The sequence below is a fragment of the Anthonomus grandis genome, chromosome 4, assembly GCF_022605725.1.
Source record: "Anthonomus grandis grandis chromosome 4, icAntGran1.3, whole genome shotgun sequence".
NCBI lineage: Eukaryota > Metazoa > Arthropoda > Insecta > Coleoptera > Curculionidae > Anthonomus > Anthonomus grandis.
In genome coordinates this window covers 14,103,696-14,121,200 of record NC_065549.1, presented here as the reverse complement: position 1 = coordinate 14,121,200, position 17,505 = coordinate 14,103,696, and the positions used below count along the sequence as shown (strand labels likewise).

The 17,505-nt window shown below is 30.3% G+C and overlaps 2 protein-coding genes across 6 annotated transcripts in view; both read right to left on the bottom strand.

Annotated features, from left to right (window-relative positions):
• LOC126734942 (uncharacterized) overlaps window positions 1-17,505 on the bottom strand; it is a 93,355-nt gene that overhangs the window by 26,168 nt on the left and 49,682 nt on the right. Inside the window, exon 1 of one of the 2 annotated variants that reach the window (XM_050438798.1) lies at window positions 3,942-4,184. The exons of the other annotated variant lie outside the window; for it this stretch is intronic. The gene's annotated coding sequence lies outside the window, so the exon portion shown is untranslated. Of the gene's footprint in view, window positions 1-3,941; window positions 4,185-17,505 lie in introns of those variants that run through there. 2 annotated transcript variants of the gene reach the window in all.
• The window catches only part of LOC126734938 (uncharacterized), a 94,555-nt gene that overhangs the window by 32,248 nt on the left and 44,802 nt on the right, over window positions 1-17,505 (bottom strand). The window lies entirely within an intron of this gene.

The window sequence follows — 17,505 nt, the reverse complement described above, 5'->3', positions numbered from 1 at the left end:
TGAAAAAAGGATCCAATAAGCATGCCACTTACCATGCCAGCTCAAATATTTAATAAAAGTCTATGTTGAAAATTAGATCGTTTTATATCATGCGATTGTCTACTATTAAACATTATTGAAAAAACGTTGTGAAATCTGCACTTCATCTCGTGTAAATGTTGCCTTGTCTGTAAACAATATTAACTTAGAGCAGCTCTTCCAGCGTGGCCTCTTTGTTGTTTCTTCCTCTATCATGAAGTGTAATAACTAAATTTACAAACATACATTAAGCCAGATGATTTCTTAAAGGAAACCTCTTCCCATACAACTTGCTGGCTTCACTGCATTTTTGTTGACACTTTTCACAGCAATGGGACATTCTCTACACAAAATAATCAGACAAATGAAATACCTACTATTAAAAGACTGATACAACTGATCGAACCAAAGACCTGAAAAAAAAAGACTGAAAACTATTAAATAATATAAATTTTGTTAAATGGTAAGAGCAGTAACCAAAAAACGGTAAGAACTTACACGGCATTTGCCGAGAAAATTAAAACATTTGCTTATTAATATTCTTATTTTTTCAAATGTTTAATGTTTCACTATCTCTTTTATGTAGGTGATTTTTAGTATATCAACTTCTTTTGACAAGTACTGCAAGCAGATAAAATAAATGACTCAACTTTAAGAGCACGCTGTTTATTATTTATACATTATTGACTCTTTTATTTGTTTCCTACCAGTTTCATAGTCCGTGCAAAAAGATATGCATTTTGTTACTTTGAAAAGTACGACTATTGTTATTATTTTATTTAGATACTTCGTTTTAGACATTAAAACAATTTTGGAAAAAAATGTGCGTTAAATAATAGTAATACGGGTATATGAAAATTACTTATATGGTTTCACAGTGAAATCACTAGGCCAAAAATAAACCACTGTTTTATTTTTTAGGAGAGAAAATTTGTTCTTTCTTACTAGATTTTTGGAGGTTATCAATTCTGTTGATGAGTTTACCATATTAGATGAAATACCGAGAGACACTGACTTTGACGCAGACGATATTAATGATGAAGTGCCTGATATAAATATGCATAATTTTAGAATAGATCAAGAGGATTTATTTGATATAAATAATATGTCAATTGAATTTGTTGGTGATAAGTGTATTACAGAAAATAATGTTCAGAAGTGGGACAGTAAGGATATATAGCCACTTGCTAATATTAGATTTTGGAGAACTTGCCAAGAAAATTATTTTCACACAATCAAACCAATATTGTCTTCAAAATATTAAAACATTTTCTGAGTTTGAAATAATTCTTCGAGATGATTTAGAAAGCCCAACGGACATATTTTTACGATTATTTCCAATAAGTCTTATTAATTTAATATTTTTTTAAACAAATTTATATGCTGTTTAAAATCTATCTGACTATAAATTTGTTAATTAAAAAAAAAAGTTAAAAAAGATTATTTGTCCTCATAACCTCAACTTACAGATTTATTAATCAAACATTATCAAGCGGCAGATTTATTTGGTTACTTCAGCATATTCATTTAAATGATAATTGTATTATTTCTTCCACTGGTACGTACAGTTGTGAATAAGTTGTCAGAAATATTTATCAATTGCTGTAATCCGTGAGAAAATCAATAAATAGATGAGCTTATGGCTAGATATAAAGGTAGCAATTCTCTCAAAAAGTACCTTTTGGAAAAAATTTATAAAACGTGCTTATAAGGTGTGGTTCGGTTTGATGAAACAAGTTGTGTCGAATTCCAGATTTTTACAGGTAAAGCTGAAAAATCATCACATTTTGATGCAAAGTGTCAATCATCACATTTTGATGCAAAAACTCCACCACTGTGGCTTTAAAGGGGTGTCGCATTCTTGGTTCGAGTCGTATTTGACTAGCCATAGCCAGAAGGTTTTGATTGGATCTTCTACATCTGAGATATCAGAAAATAATTGAGGTGTTCCTCAGGGGTCAGTTCTGGGGATATTTTTCTTCTCTTGATATAATTGGGAAGTTCATTTAATTTGCAGATAACACCACAATTTTATGGCATTGTTCTGACCAACTAAGCCTTAAAGAAGCTATTCTCACAGATCTTTAAAAGCTCAAGTCTTGTTGTTATTCCAACCTTCTATTGTTAAAGTTCTCCAAAACAAATGTTTTCAAGTGTCAGGTGGGGCTCCCCACTCTTCATAATATTTTTGTTGAATCTCGGCCTGAGACTAAATTATTATTATTACTAGTTATGGTTGACACTGAATTGAATTTTAAATCTCATATTATAAATCTTTCAAAGAAGGTATCATCTGGATGTTTCGCTGTTAGAAAAAAAGCCATTGAGTTAGGATGTGTAATAGCAAAATCAGTGTACTATGCCTTAATAGAGTCAAGGTTGAGATATGGTCTTTGTTTTTGGGGGTTCTTTGGTCACGGCCTCATGGAGTCACTTTTGGTTTTGCAGAAAAGAGCTATACAGTACATTTGTGGCGCCGCCAGTAGGGAGCACTGTAAGTCCTTGTTAATACAACTTAACTTATAAATCAAAGCATTTTAACTCTATATCTTCTCGAATATCTAATGTATGTACATATGTGTGTTAGGTCTACTTTTGTAGTTTGTAAGTAGTGCTATTTCTGTAAAATTAAGCTTTTAAACTAGGATAATTTATATTCAAGAAGATCAATATCTTATAATAATAAAGCTTTTTTTGACTTTGACTTTGAATGAATCCGTTTATATAAAATGAAATTATAGAAAAGGAGTTGATTTGTTAAGCACTTATTTAGATCTTTCTCCCAGTTCGGTAGTCAAGAGAAGACCCAAAATGGCACTCTTAAAGAAACTTCATATCCGCTACTGGTAGTCTATTACAAATGACATATGGGATACTTCATAAATTAGAAATGTTGAATTCTATTTACGGAAAAAATAGGAAATCAAAAAAATGGCACATCACTTTTTTTTAATTTTCTTGATGTAAGTGTATCAAATGCTTATTTGCTCTTGAAACCTCGGGCTAAATAAACGGAAGTTTTAAGTCTAAAATTATTAGAATATGCAGTAGTATTGGGTCTTATTGGTGCCAAAAAAACTAAGTAAAAGAAAGGAGGACCAACTACTCAAATGCCCCTTAAAATAAGATTCGATTCTGCTACTCATATGCCGGTCTATAGTAGTTCCCAAGGGTATGTTTTGTATAGCGCAAAATCAGAGACTTGTCATACTAGATGGATGCGTAGAGTACTCACTTTATATACTTCCCAGCGTGTGTAAAGATTCTCTTTTTACGCACATTTTATTTAATGTTTTTTTCGATAGTAGAAGAAATTTTATATGTTACACGTGTGTAAAATCTCCTTTTTTTATGAATGGGAAATTTATCGCATGAACCGTAGGCGAATGTGACAATTCCAATGAATAAATCATTTTACACATTTATTACATAAATAACTATATTATATGATAAAAGAAACTCTTATTTAGAAACTTTTTTCAGGTGCGACGTTGGTTAAAGGTTTACTGATAAAAATAAAAATAACTGTTTTTTGAAATACCAGTTGAACTAAAGATGCCCATTTTTGCTTATTTTTTACAATTATTAAAAAGTAAAAAAAATTTAATATCTTACTGGTTTCAACATGAAACCATAGTTCTAATCTAAAAAAACTATTTGTAGTAATTCATCTATCTCGTACAACTGCGTAATTTTGTGCACTTTTTTTATTAAATTCAAAAAATCGGGACACAAAGGGTTAGGCTAAATTTGGCCGAATGGTTGCCATACTGGATATCAAATCAAATAAAAATTTATAAATGTTCAGTCACTATCAAAGTAACTTACACAAACAAATCAAAGTAAAATAGGAAGTACACAAAGCATGTAATAAGCAGATTAAATTAGTTTTTACACATTAAAGTTATGAATAAGAAACTCACCTTAAGTCTACTCTGCAGTCCTTTATAAATCCAAGACCGTCTAACACCGTTTTGCCTTCCTCTGCATGGTAAAGTCGTGGCGAGTGTCAGCTGCATGACCCCGAACACCGAACAATGATTTTATTTAAACAATGTGTATCAAATGTTGCAAGAAAGGCAGTTATTAGAACCAGTTGAGACGCACTATTCTACAGGTTTCTGAGCATAGAAGGGTCACTTGCTTTATGTAAAGCCAACTCGTCTATTGTCTGTTATATTGCAACCTAGAAACCCCAAAAAATGGACATGGACAATGTTTATGCTAGCATCTACATCATGTGACTCGTTCATTGAGAAAACCATTCTGGGTGTCTTTTTGATATTTAAAAGTCTGTTAAATTCAAGGCAGCTTTTTATTGACCCATTTGCCGCCGCAGAACTCCTCACTAAATGCCCAAATGCATCGGTAGGTATTTACACTGTTGTATCATTAACAGAGTGTATTTTAAATTAAAATCAACGTTAAGTCAATTATGTAAGTTAGAAAAAATATGGGAACTGAAACAAACCCTTGAAGTAATTAATACTTTCCTCAATAATTATTTTTTACTTTGCTGACCTCCCATTACCAAGCTGCTCACTTCTCTATTAATGCTGTCCCTCAATATATAATCGCATTGATCGAATACTATCTGTAGTATTTAGGTTTTTGTATAAGAATTACGCAGTAAAAGGCCTTATGTAAATTACAAAACAACAGTGTATCATCTGGCTGTGAACGCTATGCAATATGTTTAATAGGATCTTTGATATTGGACGGTAGCTATCCGTATAACTCTTCTCTTCTTTTTTAAAGATTAGCAAATAATAGCAGTATTTAAAAAAAATAGCGAGCGAAATACTCTTTCCTAAACATTTATTGATTAAAAATATAAGAGGCCCAATAACACAATGTGTATGCATTTAAGTACTTAAAATTCATACCAAGTTGATAAGAATTATACAGGCTTAAAAACTACATATTTAAATAAAAATTTACTGTAATACTTTTAATTTATTGGAGTATTGTTAAATGCTTACAAACATCACACAAAATCCTTAAATATTTTCTCAATAACCTCAATCTGTCTGAAAACTTACCAATATTATTTGACTAGACAGTTATTTGTCTTAACTATATAACCTGTTACTGGAAAAATTTCTAAAAATGCTTCTTTATTACTTTTAAGCTGCTGAAAATGCTCATCTTATATTACTTTGTTAAAGCGAAAAAATATATCGTAAAAAATTGCTTAATAATTCTTAAGTATTAAATTTTTGTAATTTTATTAAATTAATAATGTATTGTTAGGGTTAATTAAAATACGTTTATAAATTACAAACTTTTGGTGCAATGACCCGATATATGCAATAATCTTTAACGTAGGTTATGTAGCTATGTCAAATAGTAGGCGTATTCAAATTTTTAAAATCCAGTTTTTTTTTTAATTTTATATATCTGGAAAACTGGACATTGTGCGAGTATTTAGAAAACCCTTGTTTTTTAGTCCTTTGTAAAGTTTTATTATAGTTTTTAAAAACCGACATAAAATTAATTCTAAAATCCCAGAGCTTTTCTATAAATGCTTGTTCTGTATGATGCAGTCATATCCTTATCCTTTCAAAATTTGTAGCAATAGTGAAATTATCATAATGGAAACTGTAATAAACCTTTTTTTATATCTTATTTCTTATTCAAAAGAATCAATATCTTATTTCAAAACAATTTTAAAAATATGAATAAATATTATTTAAATAAATGAACTTTTTTAAAATTCTAGGTATTGTATATAATATTTTCTTTTAGGATCTTTAAGCAGGTAGACAGACAATTTACATACGGTTACCTTAACTGCATCATTTGCATATTTAATAATAATAAATTTTTTCGGCGAACAGATTCGAAAAAAAACAAAAGATTTTTAAACAGAATTATCGATCTCTGACTTAATCATTATGAATAATTATTATGGTAAGAAATAAAAATATTTCAGTAGTTATTGATACCAGACTCAATAACATTAGAATAGTGAAAAAAAATTAAAGTTAGATCTAATAAGTAGCTTTTACTACCTAAGAGTTTTATTCAATAATTTCCTTAATAATACCCTCAACCTGGCAAGCATAAAGTTCTATGAGTTTAAAAAATCCATTTTATTTGTCAGTTGTTAATACTGAAATTTTGCTGAAAACTGTGTTAGGCGGTATAGCAATAGCAGCCCTTACAAGAATTTTTAATTTTATCTTAGAGGCCGAATAATAATAGAGTAGCCAAATGTCTATCCAAGAATTTGTCTTATAAGCCACGTCTTAAAGATTTGTGAGAGTGATATATGGCAGGATACATAAAAAGCTCAAAGAAAGAATCGGAAACTGAATTGCAAATGAAGATTGGGACTTTCCAGCTCTTTTGTACGGCATGGAAGCATTGACACTTATTGAGATAATGCTTAAATGTCTAGAATCATTTTAAATGTGGATGTACTGGTAGTTACTAAAAATCAGTTGAATATAGAGAATTAGTAAGAACATACTCAATCGCATGGCAAAATATTTAGAAGTAGCTAAAACTATCAAACGACGAATATTTTGATAATAGCTTAAGACACTATAGAGAGAAAATTCCTAGGCAAGCATAGTCCAGAGAAAAGAAGACCATCGTGATTGAAGAATTTGAGACAATGGTACGGAAAATCTACATTCGAACATAAGAAAGGCTTAAAAGCAAAAATATGTATTCTCTTCCCTCCTCATGTAAAGAAAATTATAAAACAAAAAATTGAGATAATTATATCCTCTACAATTTACCTTCTAGGAGTGAAGCTGTACAATCAACGCGAACAAAAGATTTGCCAAAGTCACCAATATAATTTGCTATTTTAGTATTTTTGAAATTACTAAATTGCGATCAACTTAGTTTTAAAATATTATTGTCGTTTCAATTTTTTTAAATAAAATCTTATAAGTTTGACACCCTGTAATTTTGTCACCGTGGCTTTTAAATAAATTGTATAAGTGATTAGTTAATTTTGCTTTTTGATGTATCTACGACTTACAGTTTAGCTAAAAAATCAATTTCAGAATTCCCTAAAAAATGAAAATTAAAGCACATTTTTTTAAATTTTCAGATATTAAGTTTCATTAATAAACCTTTCAATCACCCAAAATGTATGTTTTTAATCCAAAATTTAATCCAAAAATGGCATAACTTAAATGGATGTGTTCCTTTTTTTTATGCAAACTTTAGTTAACCCCTTCATCCCTGAATTAAAATATTTTAGTTAAGGTAATAAATACTGTAAAGTATTATTGTTAGGATGCCTAACAATGGGTTTTTATTAATATAAATTTTTGTCAATAGTCAGGAAATGGTGGAGGGGGTGGTTCATATATGTACCAGCAGGTATTTATGGTGGTACACATGTGTACCAATAGGTATGATCGAAAATTTCATAAAAACAGAAAAAAATTTAAACTTTTATTTAAAAAAATAAATACAAAAACTGCTTTATAAAGTAGAAAATGAACCTAATTAACTATTTGATATGATATAAAATAAAACAGAACTTGCACAATGGAATATTGCACTCTTGGCAAAGAGTTTTTGTTCTTGTTTGTTTTTTCTCTTCAGAACATCTAGTGCAATGCTGAAGATCCGTATAATTTTCTTTTTCTTGAAGGAGCGCCTTGTTTCGGTAATGGTAAGCTTGTATATCGTATACCTTCTACTACTAGTTCTTCTGCAAGTGTGGTAAGGAAGGAAAGAAAAGAAATGCTCTCATTTTTACGTCTCAGTTGATTATACATTATCCACGAATTTACTGCACACATATTGAGGAATGTCTAAAACACCTTTTTCCACCACTTTGATGATTTTCGATCATGATCATATAGCCCAATAAATTGATCAGCCCGATCAACCCCTTGCATTTTTTTTTCTGTAAAAAGAAATGGGCTCTGGACATTCAATATTTTGTTGTTCACCGGTTTTGCTTTTTTTGATAATTATTGTCGCAAGAGCTCTTACGACTCGCTCTCCTAAAGTTAGGGATTGATTTTTAGCGGGAATTGGGTCCTCTCTTCCAGAATATACATTGACATTATACGTATAGCCGGAATCTGCATCGCAGCGAAGCCATAGTTTTATGCCCCTCTTAGTTGGTTTGAGAGGCATATATTGTTTCAAAGAAGATCGACCCTTGAATTTGGTCATAGATTCGTCGATACTTTGATACTGGCTATCCTGGCGATATTTTGGAAATGTGTATTTGAAACAAGATAATAAATCTTCAATATAATTTGTTTTTGAAGCATTTGGGGGTTTTTGAGGAGAAGCAAAGTAAATTTTTAAGCTTAAAATCATGTAACGATCTCTTCAAAAAGTTTTTTGAATTGTGCTATTTCCCATTGACTCCTTCTTGCTCCAATAATTTTTCAGGCTTGGAAGGCGATTGTAGCACATAATGAACATGCAGCCAAATAATTTCTGTATTTTTGCTTTGTCAGTCATTTTCTCATTCCTTTTTTTTAATTGGTTTAGGATTTTCAGACGTTCAATTTGCAATGTGCAAATAAAGAGAATGAGGAAATACTTTATGAAAAATTTGCATAGGTGTCAACTGCTTGGTGATATCTGGAGCCAGCATACACTCTCTTTCAGGAGGAAGAATTTTAGCAGGCTCAAATTTTTCGTCAGGAATAACCCAGTCAAGAACTGGATTTCTATCAACAATTACCTATGGTGGTTGCGCAGGCTTCTTCATCCGAATCTGGTTCATAATTATCACTGGACCCAGCAGAAACTGGTTCCGAATCTGAGGAGTCTTCAATAAGCTTTTCCAGCTCTTTTCGTGAAAGCGGACGGCGGCGATCCATATTGAAGCTGAAATCAAATAAACGTAATTACAGACCTGTTGTTATACATGTGTACCATCATAAATACCTGCTGGTACATATATGTACCACACGAACATACCCAAAAATACAAAAATAAAATATAGTTTTGACCTACCTTTGCAACAGCACTGGACTTGCAATTGAATAATAAATAAAACTTAATAAAAACTGCATAAGTAAGCACTTTGAGTGTTCTAAATAACTAATTTTATTGCAGCAATACTGCCGCTACTAAATACACGTGCTAACTAAATCAACATAACCACAAATTTACCACAATGCATATTGTAGGAACACTGCGGAAGCCTGATACACCGGACCGGTACACATTTATACCAAATAAAACGCTTTAATTTACAAACAGGAATTTTTAAATTTGCCTGGTACATATGTGTACCGTTCGGGACCAAAGGGTTAAATCTGCTTGATAAAATAAAATAAATTGAGAAATTTTTAAAATTATGTTGTCCAGTTTTCTTTCTAAATTGTATATCTTATCTAATTACAAAAAAAAACTGTTTCTTTCTCGCTTTTACTACTCGTCTGCGGAAGATTAATTCGTAACCATTTTTTCCCGACAAGTTGGTTTTCCCGATTAAGATCCCCGCTTTTGCTTCAGTAAGGAATCGTGGTAATAAATAACGCAGATTAAACAGTGTTACTGCTCGAGTTTTACTGTTTTTAGTATATCTCCTCAATGCAGAGCGAAATACAAGACAGCTGATTTTATTGCTTCCGTAAAATCACTGCACAACTTAGTGAAACTGTTGCCATTTTTCTCTTTTATGGGTTTAAGGGATGGTCATGTTTTTCCGCAACGTGCCAAAAAGATTTTACAAATGTGTCTGTTTGTAAAGTATAGTAAAATCAGTGTATAAATTATTAAGTTTGCCCGATAAATGTATGCTCATAAATATTACCTAAAAAAAAGTACTAGTCACTTTTAAACAAAAATACCATGTATTTACCATATGTAAGATTCATTTATAATTAATTTTCATAAAATAATTAAAATATACACAATACCTGAAAAAAATAATAATCCTACTTGATTTGGGCATGCAAGAGGGTTTTCAATAGTATCGAGGTTTTGTTCCCTAATATAAAAGAGCATAACTGACTTCAACTATATCTAGATTTTTATTTTTGCAAACTCAAGACATTAGTGATAAAATTTACCTTTTTATCCTTTTTTTCCTGCATTGCTATGAGTATCATGCTTCAATTAAAACCGCACGAATAACAAAAAATAAATAAAAGAAGAAATTAATTTTTTGATGAAGAGGAGAGATCGAACTTATACTGAATACAAAGCTTCAAAAGCTGTACACTAATACTCTAACAGCTATTCGCCTAAGAAAAAAATCAAATATTACTCAGATCGCTAGCCAAAATAAACATAAATCTAAAAAACTATAGTCTTCCTTAAATTAAGTCAAACTAATTAATACAATGCCATATATTTGTAAGAATTCTATACTACAAATAACTACAACTACTCATTTGATTTCTCATTTAATATGGCAACCACAAATTAACTAGTAAAAGCACTATCAGAAATAAAATCAAATGCTGGTGGAATTGATCAAAAAGTATAAATTAAATAAAATGTCCGTATAAAAAACTATTTTCCTTCCAGTTGGAAATGAGGCTTGGTAGGACCGTTTTAAAAATCCAATTAAGAACTCTGATCTACGTCCTATAACAATGCCATCAGTCAGGTCCAAAATATTTGAGAAAATACTTTAATTTTTTTTAAGAACAAATATTTTAATTTTTTGTTAATAAATCAGTTATAAATTCAAAATAGTCGGGCTTTATTTTATCTCAGCATTAGCTCAATACAATTGAAAAGCGGCATTTTTCGAAGTTGGTATGAAGATAGGATTATTGCAGTAATGCTATTGGATTTTTTTAAAGCATTTGACAAACTTTTCCATAAATTACTTCAAGTTCTTGTTCTGTTTCTACTGGAGTTCCACAGGGTTCTGGTATGAGACCTCTATTCGTTTAAATATGTTCTACTGATGTCTAACAAATTTCTATAGGCTTTCATGGTTACGCGTAGATGAAGATGCGTAGAACTTGCCTGAATATGTTGAAAAATTACAATCATATATAAAGCAAGTGTATGATTTGTTTACTATATGACTATATTCTTTAGAACTAAAAAAACTTATCAACATTGAACCATATAAATCTGAAAATATCTTGGGATTAATTAAGACTCCAAAATGACTTTTTAACAACAAGTTAATTAAATTATAAAAAGATGCTACTCAAACTTAAAACTGCTCTCTTCAAATTGAAAAATTTTAAACTTTAAAATGAGAACATTACCTTGTAAGCCTTATTGTTTGTCGCATCATACGTATTGTAATTTGATATATGGCCCTTTGATAACCGCAATCGATTACAAAAAAACAAAGTGCGTGCTATAGAATAGTGCACTCGCATGACAATATCTCTTAAGATAAAAGAAATTAATTGACTTAACGTTACGAACTGATATAAGTTGCTATATTTGTTATTACATTTGTTCATAGGGTTATTCAGGCCAGTAAGCCAAGTTCCATAAAGGATCAAATTGTATTTAGAGAACACAATCATACACATTATCGCACTATGTGCTTTTCTGAATCACTTGCGTTTTTTAAATTTACAATTCAAACAACGTATGCAACATTCACGCCTTCTAATTTCCTTTTAAAAAATTTAAAAATATTAAAAAGTTCAAAACAGATATTAAGATATTTGATAGGTTCACAGTAGACTATAAGGGCTTTGTGATTCATATGGCAGGCAAAAAGGAGTGAAGACAAGAAATAAAATAACTGTGGACACAAAATCATCTCAATCTGCAGACAACAAACCCATTTCGGCCATTACGGTAAAAAATGTTAGCTTCCAACTTCTTCTGGAAGTATATAATGGTCCTAAAAATTTAGTGAAAAAAGGCTGTAGGGTTCAGCTTGACCACTGAGTGTATGGCCACTCGGGTAATACTGGTAATGAGAAATCGGACTTTGAAGCTAGGCTAAGGTCCGCGAAACTGCCGGGAGTTTCTGAACCTATAATTGGCATTGACAGATATGTAGCTATCGCATCATTAAAGAGTCTGCATGACAATAATATAAGCAAAGCAAATGCAGACATAGCTAGGCGCTTTGCCTGAGTCACCAGAGAATAACTGCATATAAGAATCCGCAGGAATTCACAGGAATCATTAGAGCCTCCCAGGCTTTCAGGACCACCAGAACCTGGCTCCCTTTGACCAGGCTAATACTTTACAACAGATGTGGATAGGGCAATAAGCGATACCTAATCGTAAAATATATTGTATCAAATTATTGTTGATAAGGCAAAAGTTCCGTTGCTGGATTACATTTTTTTAGTCAGTTTATTATTAAAATTTAGATATTTCATTGAAATATTAGTTATTATAGCATTTTGAAATTTGTTATATTTTTCTTGAATAAAAAAAATTTAAGAAAATTAAAAAAAATATGAACAATTCAATAATGGATTCGAAACATTTAGGAAGTCCTAAATTTTCCGTTTTTTAAACATAAAAAATGCATAACTTAAATAAACATGTTTTCCATTTTCCTTTTGCTATAAATATAACAAATTTCAGTTAAAATTTGCGCTCAATTGCATCAAATATATGAAATTAAAGGAGGTTAATTTGTTTAAAAAATTATAATTTTCTTGTATAGAAAAATAATAATTAACTTATGTATTAGATATTAGAAATTGTTGAAATGAATTTTTGTTTTTATAAGAATATATTGATGGTACATCAAATTTTATTTTACTTATCGGTCTAATAAAATTTTTATATGCACACATTTTTATATCACACTTTTAATGCTGAAAATTTGATTGTGTTATTTTATTAGTAAAACTTAATGAGCTTAAATTTATGCAAATATATTTATTCTATTTTTAGGTAATATTAAATATTTATAAAAAAAATAGTTTGTTTTTTGGTGTTTTCTAACAAAAAAAATTGAATTTTCAAATGAAAATTCGAAGGATTTATGACATAATCCGTTTATTGTTCCATAATATCTAGGAACTTATCCCTTGTTGGGAAATTATGCCGAATAACCAATTTGATAAATTGAAAAGAGCACAAAATAAAAGTCTCAACGCAAAAAAATCGCAACCTTAAGGTTAGGATTTAAGCAAAAAAAAACTCAGAAAATAACTGATCATTATTAAATAATACAAAGGGAGCAAATATTATAAAGGGAATATATACAGGATGTTTCACTAAGCACGGTACGCGGCTATATATCGGGAACTGTCAATCCGACATTCTAGTTTTTGTACTGTCATTTTACCAATGTCACATTCTAAATTATTATTGAAAATTTTTGAACGTATAAATAACATTTAGCCACGCCAGAATTAACTGTCTGGAAAAAAGCAAATCGACTTTACCTGCCTGGAAAAAAAATTAAAGTGGCCTCAAATACATGGATATCATTTTATGAATTTTTTCCAGGCACCCACAATTGGCTGTTACTGCCTATAAGCTACTTTTCTTGAAAAAAATCCCATGTGAACTGTATTTTTATTACTGCAAAAATATTCCTGGAATCCCTATTTTTCCACTTAATCCTGGAATAATAAATATATTTTTTTCTTTTCAATTTAGAAAAGGTGGGTTGAACCATATACCATGCTATGAATTAAGTCAAAGAAGTATTAGACTTTTTACATTACTTTATTTATATTACAAGGTTTTATAAAATACCGTAACAGTCATTTAAATTTTGTAAAAAAAAAATTGGCCCTACCTTCTTTTCCTTTTAAATCGAGAAAAATGTTTAAAGGCTTCTCGAAATTAATTTTTTCTAATGTTGCAATTTTCTGTTAATAAATTAAATAATAAGTAACTGCACTATTTGCACATCGATTTTAGACAAGGGTCTTAAGTAATATTAAATTTTCTTACAACCCATAACTGAAATACTCTTGGTAACAATTTTATTATAGTATTTGGTAAAATTAAAGTAGAAAAATACAAAATAAATTATATAGGATGTATATATTAAAAAAAAATGTTGAAAACAATTATAAAATTTCATCATGGAACTTAAAGGTTAAAGATACTTTAAGTGTTCATCTTTTTTTAACTGGACATATAAGTATTACAAATATACGGCATAACTTTAATGGTTACGACTCTCACTTTGCTTTGAATAATTCAAATTTTTTTAATAAAATTTAAAAAACTCCTGCATAACGAAAGGCATGTACTTATAATATATAGAATACAGACGCATAAAAATTCCAACTAAATAAAACTATAATCAAGCCGAACGCCAGAACCGTTTGCAGAATATGGGATAGTTTTACCATCCCCTTTATTGCTCTTTCGAGCGGTGTTTGTAAGATTAAATTTCAAGCAATCGAGAAGTTGCAGGGAGAAATTGGGAATTAAATTTTAATTCACCGAGGAAGTAATAGCAACAGCTCCGCGTAAACGTTTTATCTTATTGTTTGGCTCATGTTACATTTAGAATAATAAATGGATAGGTTGACGTTATAAAAAAAATCTAAAAGTTAACCATAGCTTTTATCTATTGTGTGTAATAATGTACACGTTTTGTTTTAGATAGGTTATTTTTGTTTTTATACTTTTTGACTTATCTAGATTGAAACTGAATTTTTAGTTAGGTAGTACCTTTTTAATTATATCTTAATACTCGTTGGTATTATAATAAAATTCTATATTGTATTGCGCTTTGTTAACTAGCAATTTTTCTTTTTTATATATATTTCTAAAATTTGATTTAATGATCTTTTAATACCTTTGTTTTTATTTTTTATCATTAAAATAATGGCTTAACCCTCTGTTGGTAATTGTCACAAGATTGGTAAGCTGGGGTATAGCATACCCCAATAAAAAAACAAACATGTTTCGAATATAAACTAAATATTTTTGAAATATTATCAATAAATAATGTTTTTGTATTGGTCTGAAAGTAAATAAAAATAAAACACATGACAAATAACCAACCAAAAAAAAATTAAACGTTTATTTTCAAAAGACCTACATTTTTACAAAAATTTCGAACAAGACTCAACCAGGTATTAAAAATATATTGTTATTTTGAAAATATTTACTTAAAAATTAATTTTTGATTAAGTATAAACTATAAATAACTAAAGAAATATATAAACTAATACATTGCTTTATGTTTTATGTACTATCTAGAGCTACAGTTGTCGCATGTTTGCGCTGCATGACTCAGGCAAACAAATTTATTACAGGCCCTACAAGTGTAAAAAGATTTGCGATCTTTATTTCTTGGACATATATAACACCTTCTGCAAAATTTTTGCCTTTTTGTGTCTTCTCCAACTGTTGTTGGGACAGTTTCCCCCTGTATATCGGAAATCTTACGTCGCACTGCTAGACTTATTCGCGGATTTTGCAGTCTACTCATTTGGAACGGTTTTACTAAACTCAAAGATAAATCCTTTAGAAAAAAGCGCCGTTTTAGATTTTAATTCGTATTGCAATTAAAAATTACAAAAGCGTTTATAGCAGCTGAGTTTAGTAAGGAAAAGAATAGAGTTAATGGCCACCTGCGGCTATTCCTTGATACACTATAAGTGGCAGACAATTGATCTACCGTATCTACTCTTCCTTTTGTCATGTTGTAAAACATTCTTATTTCTAGTTTATTTTGGGCCCTAGAATCGGGATCAATTGTGTTGTCATGATGGAGAGTTGATAAAAGGAGAACATTTCTATTTTTTTTTTTTTAGAATATAAGAGACCAATGTTACGTCTGATTGAAATGCAAATTTGGAACTTCTTTCTTCTCGCTTTGTTGTGAGTAATTCGTCAGAAATTTCTCTTTTATTTTTTCTCAGCGTCCCTACTGAAGTAAGTTCATATTCTTTTAGTAACTTTATTACCAAGTCATAACTTGTAAACCAACTATCAAACGTTATGTTTCGCCTTGTTCCCCTAATTGGTTCTACCAATCGCAGAACTATGTCAGCCGCTTTGTTGCTAAGGGCGTACGGACCTTCGGGCTGCTGGCCTACATATTATGCTTCTAAGTTTAGTACATAAAATGTTTTTGAGTCTATAAGTGCAAATACCTTGAGGCCATATTTAGCTGGCTTGTTTGGTATATACTGTCGAAATCCGCACCTACCGCGGAAAGACTCAAGTTTTTTGTCTATTGTTAAATATTCCAAAGGTACATAAGGTGCTTGAGAGTTTTCCCCAAACCGATCAAATATTGTTCGAATTGGAGCTAGTTTATCAATTTTAAGTCTTTCCTCCCGAGAATATTTATTGTCGAACCTCAGGCAGCTTAGTAGGAACCTAAAACGCTTTAGGGGCATCGTTGCTCTAAACATGTCTGTACCGGATCCATCGCTAGCGCAAAGCTCATCTAAATTTACCCTACTGGCCGTAAAACGACCACACATATATAGTATTCCAATAAGGGCTTTCATTTCTAAAGCTATTGTTTGTTGTACGCTCGATTTGTCATTATAGTTTTCAGATTTCGTTTGAATTAACCGATTAGTACATTCAACCATAGAGTCAATAATAAGTTCGTCTATAAAAATATTCCAACAATCAAAAGGGGTTTTGGCCTCTTTAGCAACACCTTTTGGTCCCGGAAGATGGATAATAATATTTTCCTGACGTGTACGCACAGCCTTATTTCCTGGATTATCTACCCATTTAGTTTTTTTGTCAACTCCCCATAAATACCCTGACTTTACTTCAGGTGAAAACTCCTCGACAATGTCATCTTCTAATATTTCTTGCTCAGACTCCTCAGAACGCTGGCTGACGTGGTCGTGAAACTCGTCCTCAGAACCGGATTCAATGGGCTCCTCATCAAGTATTTCGGGTACCTCTGATGAATTATCCGAAATTTCCCAAAGCCTCAACAACTTTTCTTGCTCTTTTTCATATGACCATCGAGCAGACATAATATGTACAAATGAAGTTCAAGGTAAACAAAAAATATCAATAGAGTAATAATAATAATTATTATCATAGGTTTATAATATATTAATATTATACGTAATTATTATTATCTTATATAATAATAATAATAATAATAATAATTTATATATAATATGTTGTACTTACCTCTAAAAGAATCAAAGAATTAAAGAAAAAAAAAATACGAGAATGGTAAGCTGGGGTATGATATACCCCACCTTACTAACGAAGGGTTAATTAAATATATTTTATGAGATCGACAATAAAATATTTTTTTACCAGTTTTGGGACTGGAGGACTTATTAAATCCGTGGATCAAAATTGTTTACTATCTGCAAGTCTATACCAGAGCAAAATTGTTTTGTTTGATTTTTTCGCATTTTTAAATTTAAAAAATGGCTTATTTAATTTCAGCGTATTAACAAAGAAATATTAGTTTATTTTTACTAGATGAAATTTAAAGTATAGAAATCACAAAAAAGCATTTTATTAAGTTAATGCTAATAAGGAAAAAATATGTTTTTTTTAAAATCTTGCAATGCACATACTTGTTTAAGAATCCAACAAAACTCTTTTTCAACTTAAAAACCATATAAAAACTTGCTATTAAAAATAAAAATTAATTTCTCCAAGCCTCACATCAAGGTGATT